This window comes from Equus caballus, chromosome X (assembly GCF_041296265.1).
Source record: "Equus caballus isolate H_3958 breed thoroughbred chromosome X, TB-T2T, whole genome shotgun sequence".
Taxonomy (NCBI): domain Eukaryota; kingdom Metazoa; phylum Chordata; class Mammalia; order Perissodactyla; family Equidae; genus Equus; species Equus caballus.
This window is the reverse complement of record NC_091715.1, coordinates 10,995,231-11,013,711: the sequence shown is the minus strand read 5'-3', so window position 1 is coordinate 11,013,711 and position 18,481 is coordinate 10,995,231. Positions and strand designations below refer to the sequence as shown.

The 18,481-nt window shown below is 42.7% G+C and overlaps 1 protein-coding gene across 2 annotated transcripts in view; it reads left to right on the top strand.

Annotated features, from left to right (window-relative positions):
- The window catches only part of FANCB (FA complementation group B), a 70,831-nt gene that overhangs the window by 40,241 nt on the left and 12,109 nt on the right, over positions 1–18,481 (top strand). For both annotated transcript variants that reach the window (XR_002805319.2, XR_011434601.1), the window contains exon 10: positions 15,329–15,604. The gene's annotated coding sequence lies outside the window, so the exon portion shown is untranslated. The remainder of the gene's footprint in view (positions 1–15,328; positions 15,605–18,481) is intronic.

Sequence of the window (18,481 nt, the reverse complement as noted above, 5' to 3'; positions counted from 1 at the left end):
CCCGGAGGGTCCCAGAGAGAGACACGGAGGGCACGGAGGTCTCCCAGCTGCCGTTGCCCGCCCCGTGGGACTAGGGATTGCCGGAGATCTCGGAGAGGACCGGGGCGGGGGATCTTTCAAAGGCGGGTCCGGCGACCCGGTGGGGAAGCGCCGGAGCTCCGCCAGGCAGCAGACAAAACTCTCTGTCTGCCGGTAGCAGAGGGGCCACGCTGAGCACTCAGGGCTCCCGGCAGAGGGCCGGAGAGAAGCCCAGAGGGCGGGGCGACCCCCAGCTGCCGTTGCCCGCCCCGGGGGACTAGGGATTGCCGGAGATCTCGGAGAGGACCGGGGCGGGGGAACTTTCAAAGGCCGGATCGGCGACCCGGAGGGGAAGCGCCGGAGCTCCGCCAGGCAGCAGACAAAACTCTCTGTCTGCCGTTAGCAGAGGGGCCACGCTGAGCACTCAGGGCTCCCGGCAGAGGCCCGGACAGACCCAGAGGGCGGGGCGACCCCCAGCTGCCGTTGCCCGCCCCGTGGGACTAGGGATTGCCGGAGATCTCGGAGAGGACCGGGGCGGGGGAACTTTCAAAGGCCGGATCGGCGACCCGGAGGGGAAGTGCCGGAGCTCCCCCAGGCAGCAGACAAAACTCTCTGTCTGCCGGTAGCAGAGGGGCCACGCTGAGCACTCAGGGCTCCCGGCAGAGGCCCGGAGAGAAGCCCAGAGGGCGGGGCGACCCCCAGCTGCCGTTGCCCGCCCCGTGGGACTAGGGATTGCCGGAGATCTCGGAGAGGACCGGGGCGGGGGAACTTTCAAAGGCGGGTCCGGCGATCCGGTGGAGAAGCGCCGGAGCTCCGCCCGGGCAGCAGACAAAACTCTCTGTCTGCCATTAGCAGAGGGGCCACGCCCAGCATTCAGGGCTCCCGGCAGAGGCTCGGACAGAAGCCCAGAGGGCGGGGCGTCCCCCAGCTGCCGTTGCCCGCCCCGTGGGACTAGGGATTGCCGGAGATCTCGGAGAGGACCGGGGCGGGGGAACTTTCAAAGGCGGGTCCGGCGACCCGGAGGGGAAGCGCCGGAGCTCCGCCAGGCAGCAGACAAAACTCTCTGTCTGCCGGTAGCAGAGGGGCCACGCTGAGCATTCAGAGCTCCCGGCAGAGGCCCGGAGAGAAGCCCAGAGGGCGGGGCGACCCCCAGCTGCCGTTGCCCACCCGGTGAGGCTAGGGATTGCCGGAGATCTCGGAGAGGACTGGGGCTGGAGAGAGTTCCAGAGACCCAGCTTAGTAGCCTAGGGGGAAACCCTACAGGCTCACAGAAGCCTTAGGGAAAGCCTCTGCACAGCACCAGTAGAAGGCACCCAGCCGCCAGCCACAAGGCTGGAAGACCCCAGGGCAAAAGCAGCATAGCTAGGTGTACTAACCACAGACTGTAGAAGATGCCAATAGCTCTCCTGCGACCCATAGAGGACAAGTGAGATTTGGTGGGTGCCGACAGCAACCGAGCGACAAATAAAAGTGATCCCACCCCTGGCCGCTGGAAAAGCCCATAACACCGTTGCAGACCCCAAGGAGAGAGCGCATCTAGGTGGGCAACAACAGTAGGCACCTGCAGTCTGAAGCCCCCCGTGACGGCCCCCACGGCAGAGGAGGGAATCCAAAGGGCCACTGTGGCTACGAAGAGGGGCCCAGGCCCAGTTAGCAACTACGGACAGGGTTCCTGGTTGGTGAAGTATAAACAGCTGCTCCCCCCACCGCAGCAGCTGAAACAAGTGAAAGGAGCAACTAAACTCTATCTCCATGCGGAGGCACAAATCAACATCATCAAGCAATATGAAAAAATACATTAAATCTCCAGAACAGAAAGAAAGTAACAAATACACAGAAAACAATCCCAAAGAAAATGAGATATATAACCTAAATGATGATGACTTCAAAACAGCCATCATTAAAATACTCACTGAGTTAAGAGAGAATTCTGACCGACAACTCAACGAGTTCAGGAGCTATGTCACAAAAGAGTTTGATACGATAAAGAAGAACCAAACAGAAATACTGGAAATGAAGAACACAATAGAGGAGATTAAGAAAAATCTAGATGCTCTGAACAGTAGGGCCGATAATATGGAGGAAAGAATTAGCAATTTGGAAGATGGCAATATAGAATTGTTGCAGGCAGAGGAGGAGAGAGAAGCAAGACTTAAAAGAAATGAAGAAACTCTCCGAGAATTATCAGACACAATTAGGAGATGCAATGTAAGGATTATAGGTATACCAGAGGGAGAAGAGAAGGAGAAAGGGGCAGAAAACCTATTCAAAGAAATAATGGCTGAGAACTTCCCAAATCTGGTGAGGGAGATGGATCTTCAGGTGACAGAAGCCAATAGATCTCCAAACTTTATCAATGCAAGAAGACCAACTCCACGGCATATAGTAGTGAAGCTAGCAAAAGTCAACGACAAGGAGAAAATATTAAGGACAGCCAGGCAAAAGAAACTAACCTACAAAGGAACCCCCATCAGGCTATCAGCAGATTTCTCAGCAGAAACTTTACAGGCCAGAAGAGAGTGGAATGATATATTCAAAAATCTGAAGGACAAAAACCTACAGCCGAGAATTCTCTACCCAGCGAAAATATCCTTCAAATACGATGGAGAAATAAAAACTTTCCCAGATAAACAAAAATTAAGGGAGTTCATTGCCACAAAACCTCCTCTTCAGGAAATCCTCAGGAAAACCCTCATTCCTGAAAAATCCAAAAAAGGAAAGGGGCTACAAAACCAAGAGCAGAGGAGATAAGTAGAAGGACAACAACAGAGAGTAGCAGCTCTACATCAGAACAGATTAAACCATGGGACGAGAAACAAAGGAAACTGAAGAAAAGCGGAAAACAAGACACAAAATGGTAGTGGTAGGCCCCCACGTCTCAATAATCACTCTAAATGTAAACGGATTGAACTCCCCAATCAAAAGACACAGAGTGGCAGGATGGATCAAAGAACAAGATCCAACAATATGCTGCCTCCAGGAAACACACCTCAGCCCCAAAGACAAACACAGACTCAGAGTGAAGGGATGGAGAACAATACTCCAAGCTAATAATGAACAAAAGAAAGCAGGTGTCGCTATACTAATATCAGACAAGGTAGATTTCAAAGCAAAACAGATAAAGAAAGACAAAGAGGGACAGTATATAATGATAAAAGGGACTCTCCACCAAGAAGACATAACACTTATAAATATATACGCACCCAACACAGGAGCACCAAAATTTGTAAAGCAACTCTTAATAGAACTAAAAGAAGACATCAGCAACAATACAATAATAGTAGGGGACCTCAACACACCATTAACACCAATGGACAGAACATCCAGACAGAAAATCAACAAGGAAATAATAGAATTAAATGAAAAATTAGACCAGATGGACTTAATAGATATATATAGAACACTTCATCCAAAAACAGCAGGTTACACATTCTTCTCAAGTGCACATGGAACATTCTCAAGGATTGACCATATTTTGGGAACCAAAGCAAACATCAATAAATACAAGAGAGTTGAAATAATATCAAGCATCTTTTCTGATCATAACGCTATTAAACTAGAAATCAACTACAAGAAAAAAGCAGAGAAAGGTGCAAAAATGTGGAGACTAAACAACACGCTTCTCAACAAACAATGGATCATTGAAGAAATTAAAGAAGAAATCAAATATTATCTGGAGACAAATGAAAATGAGAACACGACATACCAAATCATTTGGGATGCAGCAAAAGCAGTCCTAAGAGGGAAATTCATCACAATACAGGCTCACCTCACTAAACAAGAAAAAGCTCACGTAAGCAACCTCAAACGACACCTAACAGAACTAGAAAAAGAAGAACAAACAAGGCCCAGAGTCAGTAGAAGGAGGGAAATAATAAAAATAAGAGCAGAAATAAACGATATTGAAACAAAAAAGACAATAGAAAGGATCAATGAAACAAAGAGTTGGTTCTTCGAAAGAATTAACAAAATTGACAAACCCCTAGCCAGACTCACCAAGAAAAGAAGAGAGAAATCGCAAATTAATAAAATTAGGAATGACAGAGGAGAAATCACAACAGATAGCAATGAAATACAAGAGATCATAAGAGAATACTATGAAAAACTATATGCCAACAAATTGAACAACCTGGAAGAAATGGACAAATTCCTAGACTCCTACAATCTCCCCAAACTGAATCAGGAAGAAATGGAGAATCTGAATAGGCCAATCACAAGTAAGGAAATAGAAACGGTAATCAAAAACCTCCCCAAAAATAAGAGTCCAGGACCAGACGGCTTCTCTGGAGAATTCTACCAAACATTCAAAGAAGACTTAATACCTATTCTCCTCAAACTGTTCCAGAAAATTGAGAAAGATGGAGAACTCCCTAACACATTCTATGAAGCCAACATCACTCTGATCCCCAAACCTGACAAGGACAACACAAAGAAGGAGAACTACAGGCCGATATCACTGATGAACATAGATGCAAAAATCCTCAACAAAATTTTGGCAAACCGATTACAGCAATACATCAAAAAGATTATACACCATGATCAAGTGGGATTTATACCAGGGACACAGGGATGGTTCAACATCCGCAAGTCAATCAACGTGATACACTACATTAACAAAATGAAAAACAAAAACCACATGATCATCTCAATAGATGCAGAGAAAGCATTCGACAAGATCCAACACCCATTTATGATAAAAACCCTCAGTAAAATGGGTATAGAAGGAAAGTACCTCAACATAATAAAGGCCATATATGATAGACCCACAGCCAACATCATACTCAATGGACAAAAGCTGAAAGCCATCCCTCTGAGGACAGGAACAAGACAAGGGTGCCCACTTTCACCACTCCTATTCAACATAGTTCTGGAGGTGCTGGCCAGAGCAATTCGGCAGGAAAAAGAAATAAAAGGAATCCAAATAGGTAACGAAGAAGTAAAACTCTCGTTGTTTGCAGACGACATGATCTTATACATAGAAAACCCCAAAGAATCCACCGAAAAACTATTAGAAATAATCAACAACTACAGCAAAGTAGCAGGGTATAAAATTAACGTGCATAAATCAGTAGCATTTCTATACACTAACAATAAACTAACAGAAAAAGAACTCAAGAACTCTATCCCATTCACAATAGCAACGAAAAGAATAAAATACCTTGGGATAAACTTAACCAAGGAAGTGAAGGATCTATACAATGAAAACTACAAGACTCTCTTGAAAGAAATAGGCGATGACATAAAGAGATGGAAAGACATCCCTTGCACATGGATCGGAAGAATAAACATAGTTAAAATGTCCATACTACCTAAAGCAATATACAGATTCAATGCTATCCCAATCAGAATCCCAAGAACATTCTTCACAGAAATTGAACAAACAATCCTAAAATTCATATGGGGCAACAAAAGACCGCGAATTGCTAAAGCAATCCTGAGCAAGAAAAACAAAGCCGGCGGAATCACAATCCCCGATTTCAAAACATACTACAAAGCTACAGTGATCAAAACAGCATGGTACTGGTACAAAAACAGGTCCACAGATCAATGGAATAGAATTGAAAGCCCAGAGATAAAACCACACATCTATGGACAGCTAATCTTCGACAAAGGAGCAGAGGGCCTACAATGGAGAAAAGAAAGTCTCTTCAACAAATGGTGCTGGGAAAACTGGACAGCCACATGCAAAAGATTGAAAATTGACCATTCTTTTTCACCACACACCAAAATAAACTCAAAATGGATCAAAGACCTAAAGATTAGGCCTGAGACAATAAGTCTTTTGGAAGAGAATATAGGCAGTACACTCTTTGACATCAGTTTCAAAAGAATCTTTTCGGACACTGTAACTCCTCAGTTGAGGGAAACAATAGAAAGAATAAACAAATGGGACTTCATCAGACTAAAGAGCTTCTTCAAGGCAAGGGAAAACAGGATTGAAACAAAAAAACAGCTCACTAATTGGGAAAAAATATTTACAAGCCACTTATCCGACAAAGGGTTAATCTCCATAATATACAAAGAACTCACACTGCTTAACAACAAAAAAACAAACAACCCGATCAAAAAATGGGCAGAGGACATGAACAGACATTTCTCAAAAGAAGATATGAATATGGCCAATAGACACATGAAAAGATGTTCATCATCGCTAATCATCAGGGAAATGCAAATCAAAACTACACTAAGATATCACCTTACCCCCGTTAGATTGGCAAAAACATCCAAAACCAAGAACGACAAATGTTGGAGGGGTTGTGGAGAAAGAGGAACCCTCATACACTGTTGGTGGGAATGCAAACTGGTACAGCCACTATGGAAAACAGTATGGAGATTTCTCAAAAAGTTAAAAATAGAAATACCCTATGACCCAGCCATCCCATTACTGGGTATCTATCCTAAGAACCTGATATCAGATATCTCAAGAGTCCGTTGCACCCCTATGTTCATTGCAGCATTATTTACAATAGCCAAGACGTGGAACCAGCCTACATGCCCAGAAACTAATGATTGGATAAAGAAGATGTGGTATATATACACAATGGAATACTACTCAGCCATAAAAAAAGACGAAATTGGCCCATTCACAACAATGTGGATGGACCTCGAGGGTATTATGTTAAGCGAAATAAGTCAGTCAGAGAAAGACGAACTCTATATGACTCCACTCATAGGTGGAAATTAGTATATTGAGAAGGAGATCTGATTGGTGGTTACCAGGGAAAAGGGGGGGTGGGGGGAGGGTACGGAGGGGGAAGTGGTGTACCCACAACATGACTAACAAAAATGTACAACTGAAATCTCACAAGGTTGTAATCTATCATAACATTAATAAAAAAAAAAAAAAAAAAAAAAAAGGGAAAAAAAAAAAAAAAAAAGCTTCAGTAACACAGTGGACCCAAAAGCCTGAGAATAATTGCACAAAAAGGAGAAGGAAGAACAGTTTCATTTTACCTGCATCATCCCAGTGCAAGGTCAGTATTGCTCAGTGTCAAGAGGGAGCTCCCTGGCCTGAGATAGTTCCCCTTGCTTGGGAAAGGAAAATGGGGTGAGCAACCAGCTTCTCCAATCTTTTGGGGCACTGCACAAAAGACCTGCTTTGGTGTCACCATACCCAGAGATGTATTGCTGAGACATCTAGAGATAGCTAGGAACAATGAAGAAGGGCAGGGGCTACCAGTACAAGCCATGTGGTGGGAGTGAACATGGTTCCCAGTGGCCTGCTCTGTAGAGGACCCTAGCAGTGTTCGCCACTGAGGATCTTAAAAGGCCTTGTGGATGCTGTGGACCCCTGCAGCTTTCGTCACTGAAGACCTCTTCACAGATCCCAGCATACTGCTCCAAAGAGGATCCCAGCAGCTTTTGCCACTGAGGAAACCAAGCACAGCCACCGTACACCCTGCAACTTTTGCCACTGAGGGCCCCACAGGTTTTTGCATTCACAGACACCAGCTGCCTGAGTCCATCCCCACTCTCCTCTCCCTCCCCCTGGCCACCTTGCCACAGGATGCCCAGGACCCAGGATCTGCACTGGAAACCAACTGTGGCCTCTGGGACTGTGCAGGTACATAATACCAGCTTAGGTCCATGCAGCCAACCTCCACCACCATGCACATACCTGCTGCTAGCCCCTGTAGATGCATGAGTGCACGCCAAAAGTCCAGGCCTCAGCAGCTGCTTATACACCTGGATACAGCCTGACTCCTGTCACAGGCCTTCACTGCCAAGCATTTGCCCACAGCTAGCCCCTACAGCTATGCCCCTGGTCTTGAATCCTGTCAGCAGCATTTACCTCCATGTGCATGCCCACATCTAGCTCCTGCAGCTGCATAAGTGGATGCTGACTTCCCAGGCCCCCACAGCTACTCATGTGCCCGGATCTGGCTCTGATTCTTGTCACTGGCCTGCACTACTGCATATGCCAACAGCTAACCCCTGCAGCCACACACCATGCACCAAATCCCAACTCCTGTCACCAGCCTCTACTGTTGTGCATGTGCCTGTGCAGCTGCATGAATGCACACCAATAGCTGAGGTCCACCCAGCTCCTCATGGGCCCAGATCTTGCCCTGACTCCTGTCACTGGCCTACACTGCTCGATGCACTTTCAACTAGCACTTACTGCCCTGCACCTGCACACTACCAGCCCAACTCCTATAACCAACCTCCACTGCTGTTCATGTGCCCGTGGCTAACCCCTGCAGCCATATAAGTACACACTGACAGTAAAGTCTCCCCCAGCTGCTTATGCACTGGGAGCTGGTCCTGACTCCATCACAGTGTGCACCACCGCATTCACTAGTGGCTAGCTCCTGCAGCTGTGCACCTGTAGGCTGCTGGCCCCAACTTCCATTATTGATTCCCACCTCTGTGTGTGCGTCCAAGGCTAGCCACTATAGCCACATGAGTATACACCAAAAGCTCAGGCCCCACAGCTGCTTGGGTGCCTGGAACTGGCTCTGACTCCTTTCACAGGCCTATACCACCACATGTGCCCACAGCTAGCCCCTGCAGATGTGTGCCTGCACACCAATGGCTCTGACTCTTTATTGGCCCCCACTGCCATGCATATGCCTGTGGCTAGCCCCTGCAGCTATGCAAGGGTACACTAAACAGCCTGGGACCCTGCAGATAATTGTGTGACCACAGTTGATCCTGGTGCCTGACATTGGCCTTGGTCCTCACCACTGCATGTGTGCCTGAAGCTGGCCCCTGCCACCACACAGGCACCTATAGCCAGTGCCCACAGCTAAGTGTGTGCATATCACCAGCTCTGAACAGAACTACCACCAGCCCTGGTCCCTTGCCTCTGGACCTGGAGGTACCACTAAGGACTGTAACATCCATTGCAGCCACCACAGACACCCTGCAGCTCTCGCCACAAAGGATCCTACAGTTGTCAATGTTGCGGAAAACAGCTGCCTTAGCCAATGAGACACCACACACACACCATCCCCAGACCTAGGAGACCACATGCTCCCACACTTGGGGCCTCATACCACTAGACCAAGGGCCACAGTATGCCCTGACCCATGGGTGAAGAATTTTTCTTACTAAAGTCAGTCCATAAAGTCTGGAAGAGTGACTGTTCTTCAAATGCACAAACACATACACAAGGCTACATGGATCATGATGAGTCAAGGAAACATAACACCACCAAAGGAACATGATAAACTTCCAGTAACTGATTTCAAAGAAATGGAGATCCAAAAATTGCCTGACAAAGAATTCAAAATAAAGATCAAAGAGCTACAAGAGAACACAGATGAACAATGTAACAAAATCAGAAAAATAATGCAAGAACAAATTTAGGAGTTCAACAGAGAGAAAACATTAAAAAGACCAAACAAGTTTTGGAACTGAGGAATGAGGAATGCAATGACTGAAATTAAAAAAATGCAATAGAGAGCTTTAACATCAGACTTGACCATGCAGAAGAAAGACTCAGTGAACTAGAAGACAAATATTTGAAATTATCCATACAGAGAAGAAAAAAAAAAAGAATGAAAGAAAATGAAGAAAGCCTATGAGACTATGGAACAACATCAAGTGACACAATATTGGCATTATAGGAGTCCTAGAAGGAAAAGAGAGAAAGGAACAGAAAGCTTATTTAAAGAAATAATGGCTGGAGCCAGCCCTGATGGCCTAGTAGTTAAAATTTGGCGCACTCCTCTTCAGTGGCCTGAGTTTGGTTCCCAGGCACAGAACCACACCACTCATCTGTCAGTAGCCATAGTGTGGTGGCAGCTCACACAGAAGAAATAGAAGAACCTACAACTAGAACGTACAACTATGTACTGAGGCTTTGGGGAGGAAAAAAAGAGAGAGGAAGGTTGGCAACAGATGTTAGTTCAGGGTGAATCTTTCCCAGCAAAAAAAATAAATAATGGCTGAAAACTTCCCAAATCTGAGGAAAGATATGGGCATCAAGGTACATGGAGCTCAAAGCTTCCCAATGAAGTTCAACCTAATGAAGTCACTGAGACATAATAAAACTGTAAAAAACAAAGACAAAAAAAATCTTGAAAACAACAAGATAAAAGAAGCTCATCACATACGAGGGCCATCCCCTCCCCCATTAAGGCTATAAGCAGATTTCTCAGCAGAAATCTTGCAGGCCGGGAAAGAGTAGGATGATACAGTAAAAGTGCCAAAAGGAAAAAACTGCCTGCCGAGAATACTTTACCTGGCAAAGTTCTTCTTCAGAAATGAAGGAAAGATAATTACATTCTCACTCAAACAAACGCTGAAGGGGTTCATCACTACTAAACCTAGCTTACAAGAAATGCTAAAGGGAGTTCTTCCAGTTGAGAAGAAAGGATGCTAACTAAAAACATGAAATCATATGAAAAGTATAAAACTTACTGGTAAAGGTAACTATATAGTCAAATTCAGAATACTCTAATATTGTAATAGTGGTATATAAATCACTTATAACTTTAGTGTAAAGGTTAAATGATAAAAGTATTAAAAATAACTATAACTAAAATAATTTGTTAATGGATACACAATATAAAAAGATGTAAATTGTGATACCAAAAAGATAAATTGGGAGTGGGGAGTAAAAGTGTTGAGCTTTTGTATGCAAATGGAGTTAAGTTATTATCCACTTAAAATAGACTGTTATAAATATAAGATGTTCTATGTAAGCCTCATGGTACCAAAAAGCAAAAACTTATAGTAGATACAGAAAGAGATAAATAGAAGGGAAACAAAGCATATTATGGTAGAAAATCATTAAATCATGAAGGAAGAAAGCAAGAGAAGAACAAAGGAACACAAGATCCACAAAACTCCCAGGAAGCAGTTAACAAAATGCCAATAGTAAGTCCTTACCTATCAATGATGACTTTAAATATAAACGGACTAAATTATTCAATCAAAAGACATAGAGTAGTTAAATGGATTGAAAAGAAGACAAGACTCAGCTATATGCTGCCTACAAGAGACTCACTTCAGCTAAGGACAATAGGCTTAAAGTAAAAGGAGTGAAAAAGATAGTCCATGCAAATGGAAATCAAAAGAGAATAGCAATAGCTATACTTATACCAGACAAAATGGAATTTAAGTCAAAAAAGTACTAAGAGACAAAGGTTATTATACAATGATAAAGGAGTCAATTCATCAAGAGGAAATAATAGTAAATATATATGCACCCAACATTAGAGCACTTAAATATGTAAAGCAATTATTAACAGATCTAGAGAGAGAAATAGCAATATGATAATAGTAGAGGACTTCAATACCCCGACTTTCAACATGGGATAGATCATCCAGACAGAAAATCAATAAGAAAATCTTGAACCTGAACTACATTTTAGACCAAATGGACCTAACAGACATATACAGGAACAGAATAAGCATTCTTCTCAGGGGTTCATGGAACATTCTCTAGGAGAGATCATGTTGGGCCACAAAACAAGTATTTGTGGCCCCCAAATTAACATTTTTAAGAAGACTGAAATCATACCAAGTATCTTTTCTGACCACAATGGTATGTGACTAGAAATCAACAACAGGAGGAAATCTGGAATATTCACAAATATGTGAAGATTGAACAACATGCTCCTGAACAACCAATGGGTCAAAGAAGAAATCAAAAGGGACTTCAGAAAATATCTTGAAACAAATGAAAATGGAAACACAAGATACCAAAACTTATGAGACGCAGCAAAAGCAGTGCTGAGAGGGAAGTTTATAGTGATAAATGCCTACGTTAAGAAAAAATAAATACCTCAAATAAACAACTTAACTTTACACCTCAAGCAACTAGAAAAACAAGAACAATCTAAGCCCAAAGTTAGTGGAAGGAAGGAAATAACAAAAATCAGAGAAGAAATAAATGAAATAGAGTCTAGAAAGACAATAGAAAAGATCAATGAAACTAACAGTTGGTTTTTTGAAAAGATAAACAAAATTGACAAACGTTTAGGTAGGCTAAGGAAAAAAGAGAGCAGACTGCATGTAATGGCTCATTGTTGGCTTAATTACTCTTAACTAATCATGTATGCTATTCTTATTTTAGAAAACAGCCCGGGTTCAAATCTGGGATCCACCACTTACTAGCTATGAATATTAGGCTAGTTATTTAACCTCCATGGGCCTCAGTTTCTGTCCAGAGCTCAGCTGAGCTGGAGACAGCTGAGATGCCAGGTATCAGAGTAGCTGATTAAGACAAGTCAAAATAAAAGTAGCATTCAAGCATTTACTCACTTACTGTGATAGTGTAAGCAAGAGTCTGAACTGGATAAAGCGCTGGCTCCCACTGTTCCATTTTCCACCATGGAAGGGTACATTGGTTGAGGGTCAAGTGAATCGGCACAGACTTGGGGGTCATCTCCCTGCTGAGGGAGCCTCAAACAAGAGGCTCCCGCAGTTTTATGGGCCTAGGGGCCAGGGGGAGGGAGAGGGGAAGAACTAGGAGTAGAAAAGGACTGACTCATAGTGGAGAAAAGTGTCTTCAAGGCCTTCGTCTTCTAGGCTCTGATAAAGAGGTTTCCATGGAGGCACCTGAGGAAGGCTCCGGATAAGGAGGCCTCTGAAGGAAGGCATCTGGGCTAGGGATGCAGACATGAGTTAAAAGCTTGGCTGACCAGGAGAACCTGAGTCCTAGGCTGCAACTCCCTTTAGAGTTGCGATGGATTGGTTGTGCACTGTCTGGTGTAGGGAGGCAGCTTTCCTTTCCCTGGTGAGGCCTGCTAGGTAAAGCCTTTGTAATTGCCTATTGGTTAAGCCTGAAAAATCACACATAGGTTTTGGCCAGAAGCTGGACTTCTCAGTTTCAACTGTAAAATGGGGATCGTAAATGACATAATGCATATAGAATGTTTAGGAAAACACCTGGCACATAAGCTCCCAATAAGTGTCTGTATTATTATTTTAATGTTATTATTGTTATTATTAATATTACCCCTGAGTTAAAACTCCTTACTTGTTGTGATATTGTGATATATAATAAGAAATATATATATATATATTTGGTCTTCATTGTAATTTCGGCACAGAGTTCCTAAATCCTTTGGAATTTCTTATGATGAGCGTGATAAAGGTGTCTTCTGTTATGTTAATGAGGTGACATTTGGAAAGCACCTAAGGATGGGGGCTGGTTGCCAGCAGAGCTGACCATGTGATTAGAGGGTTGGAACTTCCTCTCCGTAGGAGGGAGGGGTTGGAGATTGAGTTCAATAACCAGTGGCCAATGATTTAATGAATCATGCCTATGCAATGAAGCCTCCATAAAAATCCAAAAGGACTGGGTTTGGAGAGCTTCTGGGCTGGTGGACACGTGGAGATTTGGGGAGAGTGGCACGCCTGGAGAGCACATGGAAGCTCTGCGCTCCTTCCCACATACTTTGCCCTATGTATCTCCTCCGTCTGGCTGTTCCTGAGTTATATCGTTTTATAATATTATAAATCAGTAATCTAGTGAGTAAATGGGTTTCCTGAGTTCTGTGAGCTGCTCTAGCAAATTAATTGAACCCAAGGAAGGGGTCATGGGAACCTCTGATTTATAGCCAGTTGGTCAGAAGTACCGGTAACAGCCTGGGCTTGTGACTGGCGTCTGAAGTGGGTGGGGGGCAGTCTTGTAGGATTGAACCCTTAACTTGTGGGATCTGACACTATCTCTAGGTAGGTAGGCGTCAGAATTGAGTTGAAGTGTAGGACGCTCAGGTGGTGTCTAGAGAATTGCTTGTTGGAGGTATGAGGAAACCCCTACCTCCCCACGTTGAATTTGCATCCAGGAACCAAAAAGACTTGTAATTGCTTACTTGCAAGCAATTCCTATAAATAAATGCAATTAAGATTCTGATATCTGGCCCTCATTTGCTACTGGTGAAAATAAAATAGGTAAAACTTTTCTACAAAGCCGTTTTGCAATATATATCAAGGACCTTAAATACTCAAACTGAGCATGAGCACTGCTAGAAATTTATTCTGAGGAAGCAGTCCGTATGTGGAAAAAGATATATGCTCAGAAATGATCATTGCACTATTTCAAACAATAAAAAATGAAATGTCTAACGAGAGGAAAAATGGTTTTAGAATTTATTTCATTCACATGATGTAATATTCTGCAACTCTTAAAAATCATGTTCACATATACACAAGCAATTTACTGAGATATTTTTCACTGATCAGATTGGCACAAATCCAAATGTTCTTTCACAATGCCTTCTGCCTTCAAGGACATGGAGAAACTGGCACTTTTTATACTTTACAAGTGGGAGAGCAAATAGATATAGCTCCTAACCAGGCAATTTGGCAATACCTGAACAAAATCACAAATGCATATGCCCTTTGACAAAGAAATCCTACTTCTAGGAATTTATCATAAAATATTTTTGCAAACATGTATGTATGTGTATACACACATACAAAGTTGTTTACTTTGCCATTGTAACGTCAGAAAAATGAAAACTGAATGCAATTGGTTAAATAAATTGTATACATCCATTCAATGGTATTCTATGCACCTGTAAAAATGGAGGATGCTCACTATGCAGTGATATGGAAAGATCTCAACATATATTGGTCAATCAGTAAAGTACAGAACAGTGTATGGTAAATTACATTTTGTGTTAGAAAGTGAGAAAATGTGAGTATATTTTCCTATGTGCTTGCGTTTGTTTATATATAGAGAGACGCATAAGAAACAGTAGTAGGCTAAATAACAGCCCCTAAAGATATATCCACTTCCTAATCTCTGGAACCTGTGACTATTATCTTATATGGCAAAAGATATGATTAAGTTAAGGAGATTATCGTGGATTATGCAGGTGGGCTCTAAATGTCATCACAAGTATCCTTATAAGTGAGAGGCAGAGAGTGATTACACACACACAAGAGAAGAAGGCAATATGACCATGAGGGCAGAGAATGGAATGATGCAGCCACAAGTCAAGGGATGCCAGCAGCCACCAGAAGCCAGAAGAGGCAAGGAACAGAATCTCCCTAGAGACTCTGGAGTGAGCGTAGCCCTGCCCACACCTTGATTTCCTCTCACTGACACAGACTTCAGACTTCTGGCCTCCAGAAGTTTGAGGGAATAAACTTTTGTTTTAAGCCACCAAATTTGCAGTAATTTGTTACAGTAGCCACGAGAAACTAATTCAGAAACTAATAAAAGTAATGACCTCTTAGGGAGAATTAGGTGACTGAAATATAGAGGTGGAAGCAAGATTTTTCACTGCTGATCTTTTTATAGTGTTTATTTTTTTTGAACAAGATGAATATATTTGCGTTTTAAAATGTAAACTGTCAAAAAATTAATCTCTCATTCAATTCAAAACTTTCTCCCTCTTCTCAGCTCAAACCTGGCCCCCACTTCTGCAGACCAGCAGTGAAGAAGGGGACTAGCCTGTATTCTGGACCTCGACTCACTCTGCTGTCCTGGCTGGCTCCTGATATAGAGACTAGAGGCAAAGAGCAAGCCCTTTGGATTGGCTCTGGCACAGTCTAACTGTTGGTACCTCTGTCACGGCAGCAGGTGCCCAACTGTAGGCTCTTTATCTCATGGCTTGTTTGTATGAGGTTTTGGGAGACCCTCCTGGAGGCCTTGGCATTGCCACATTCCATAACCAAGGTGAGAAATGACTTCTTATGACTTCCCTTTAACTCCTACGCTTTGAATCTCAGAAAGCAGGTATGGAGTTCCAGTATCTTTTCCCACACTGAACAATGCGTGCCCTCTCCTCTTATATATACACAACCAAAGGAGTTCAGTGGATGTTACAGAACAATGAAGATCAGTTTCAAGGACACCACAACTTGCCATGAGCACTCCATTTCAGTATCCGCCTTAACAGGCAATCTATGACACAAGAAATCACAAAGTTCTGCCATTTTGAGTGCCAAAATATTTCTCAGTTCCACTCATGTGCCTTGCCACTACCTTGCTCAGGCCATATCTTTCACCTGATTTGTGTTTGGAAAGAGTACTCTGGCTACATTTGGAGAGTGGATTGGAGCAGAGCAATACAAAGCAGGCAGTGTTAGGAAGCTGCCACAAAAGTCCATTAATTTTTGTATATTGAGTACATATTGAAATAATAACATTTTGGATATATTTAGTTAGATAAAATATATTTTTAAAATGAATTTAGTCTGTCACTTCTTGTTTTTTTTAACGGGGCTACTAGAAAATTTTAAATTATATGTGTAGCATGCATTATATTTCTATCAGACGGTGCTGTTCTAGAACAATTGGGCCATTTTCTTTATCCTCTCTTTTCTTCAACTTAGATTTTCCAGGACAGGCTAAATTTTTAATATTTGCTGTAACCACTCCCCATCTTCATAAATAACTCATACTTGTTAGATAACCTGTTCAAATGAGTGCTTTAGAAAATGTGATCCAGGCTTCCATCCCCTTCTAGTGTTTTCTAATGTTGTTCTTCACATCTAGAACATCTTTGTTTTCTTTTCCAAAGTCTATATATCCTCTGAGTCCAACTCAGGTGACCTGTCCCACCCCACCCCTGTGCTGTCCTTGACCACTTGCCATGGGTTGATGTTTCCTATCTCTTGATTCCCAGAGCAACCAAAGTTAGTTTCCACACAGTCAGACTCATTGCCACCCTCCACACTGCTTTGCATTGTTCTGACTTCTTACATGTAAATCTTCCCTTCTTTTCTAGAAAGTTTAGTCACTTGAGTGCTTTCTCCTTCCTTTGACACACCTGCCAGATCTAAACAACTATTTTTCTTTAAGCAACACAAAGGCTTAATGAGCACCAGTAGATTAATATCTCAGTACAGGAGAATTCCATATTAAGTGTACCCTTATTGAGTTGCCAAATATTAATTTGATAATTTTAATTAAATATATTTATGTTTTTGAAGATGTGCTGTAGTAGAAAAAGAACTTGCCAGGGAGTCAGCAAACTAAGGCTTTAGTTCCAACTCTGCCCGTCCAGCCACCTGACCTTGGACAGGTGCTCTTCACCTTTCTGGGACTGACTTTCTTCATCTTGAAAACAGATTAGGTAATCTCTAAGGTATATTTCAAATCACATATTTTATAAATCTGTGACGGAAATCTTTCTCAAATGCCTTACACACTACTCTGAATTTTTAAAAATAGAATGTGCTGAACAGAAATTGGCAATTTTAAAATGTCAGAGTCATTATTAGGGATGTCAATTATTATGCACTGACAGTGTAATGCAGCTAAGGGGTTATTGTGATGTGTATGGCTGCTTACTCTCCAGAGCATGTGGTTTTTATTTTTAAATTAATGTCTGCCCTTTAATTTCTTCTTTTAATGTCAGACTTTCACCTGTCACTTATTGCTGATGCCAGTCCTGCCTGTATTAATACCTTCGCTGTCCTCATCCCACCTAATTTGGGACTTCTAACCTAAGGTGATGTGGGGAAACCCTGTAATGATAAGCTTATTTGACTTATGTCTGAAGTTGGTCATTTGGTCCTTCATCAACCATTTATTGGGTGCCTGTACCTGTGTCTGAGGCACAAGACGGTGCAGGGGCTGAAGAAAAAAGAATTTATAACCTTGGGGGACTTCACAGTGAGAAAAGTATTTGCGCTTTAGTGCAGGGCTTCTGCAGGCCTTTTTCTTCACTTCTCAGTTTCCAGCCTCTTTCCTGATTGCTGAGTTTCCCAGACAAGTCACTTGTAGATAATAGAGGGCTTAATAATAACAATGATTAATCAACACAGTGAGGAACTCTCACAGGAATATGCAGAGACAAGTATAACAGAACAGAAAGTCTAGAAATAGTCTCCATGTGTATATACGAACTGGATGTATATAGAAGTAGTTTCCAAGAACAGAGAGAAAAGGATGGGTTATTTAGTGTCATTTAATTCTTACAATGAACTTGTGAGCCAGGTAACATTATTCTTCCTATTTTATAGATAAGGTAATGAGAGGTTCAAAGACTTGCCCAAAGTCTCAGTGGTGGGTCTAGGACAAAGTGTATTATCTTTGGTGTATTTCTACCTGTCCTCAATATTGGGTCATTTCATGTGTTAGATGATCTGAACCCTTCCTAGTGGTCAAAAGCAGCAAGTAGGAAAGTGGTTCTCAACCAGGAATAATTTTAGCCCCCCAGGGACAATTAACAATATCTGGAGACATTTTTGGTTGTCACAACTGGACTGGATGGTGGGAGGGATGCTGTTGGCATCTAGTGGGTAGAGACCAGAGATGCAGCTTTATATCCTGCAACACAAGACAGTCCCCAAGGATGATCTGGCCCAAAATGTCAATAATGCTGAGTTTGAAAATCCTGACGATAGATACAAGAGAGCTCTTAGTTCTTCACTAGTAATGTGGATTGGATTAAAATAAATAACGTATTTGAAGCCTATTTTTTATTTCTCTTTTTTTCTTGGTCACACCATACTGAAGCAAGGAACAACTGGGAGGAAGGTGGGAAAAAGCTTCTGATGCTTGAAAATACCTGGAAACGTTTGCATTTTATATTTGCTATAGGAA